Here is an 895-nt window from a genome sequence, read left to right as displayed (position 1 = left end):
AAAGCTTTTAGTTCCAATGTTTGACAACTGATCCTTAATGCCAGATAGGATCAAAGTAGCAGTAGACAAGTATAAAAAATAAAGCATGAAAAATGTAGGGCATTTAGTGAAAGAATGACAGTACAAAGATGTTAAAAAGAATCGTTCGTGATAATATGCAATAGTGGGATAAATCCTGTTCTAATTTTCCAAATTAAATCATAAATGTTTATAACTTGTGTGTTGCATTGTTCTTTATAGGCAAATGGTATTTAAATGCCTAAAGTTGTTATATCTGTGTTAGTTGTGTCAAAATGATACGCTTCTATTTGCAATAGTCTTGATGGCAAGAGTTAGATAATTATTTACATCATTGGCATACCATCAGAAAAGAGAATGTATTTTTAATCCAATTTTTCAGAAGGAAAATGAGAAGATATATTAGATAACTTTTAACGTCTCTTCCAACGTTTAGATTCTTTAACTAAACTATTTCTACTGATCTATCTTCAAGCTCACTGATTCTTTCCTCAGCCATGTCACATCTACTGATGAGCCCATAGAAAGCAGTCTTCATTTCTATTACAGTGTTTTTTGACTTCTTACATTTCTTTTTGATTCTTTCTTAGATTTTTCATCTCTCTGCTTATACTACCTCTCTGTTCTTGCATGTTGTCCTTTTTTTTTAATTAGGGCCCTTACCATATAAATCATAGTTATTTTTTTTATTAAAAATTTTTCAGAGGGCTTCCCTGGTGGCGCAGTGGATGAGAGCCCGCCTGCCGATGCGGGGGACGTGGGTTCGTGCCCCGGTCTGGGGGGATCCCTCGTGCCGCGGGGCGGCTGGGCCCGTGAGCCGTGGCCACTGGGCCTGCGCGTCCGGAGCCTGCGCTCCGCGGCCGGGGAGGCCACAGCA

This window comes from Physeter macrocephalus, chromosome 1 (genome assembly GCF_002837175.3).
Source record: "Physeter macrocephalus isolate SW-GA chromosome 1, ASM283717v5, whole genome shotgun sequence".
NCBI lineage: Eukaryota > Metazoa > Chordata > Mammalia > Artiodactyla > Physeteridae > Physeter > Physeter macrocephalus.
This window is presented reverse-complemented; position numbering follows the sequence as displayed.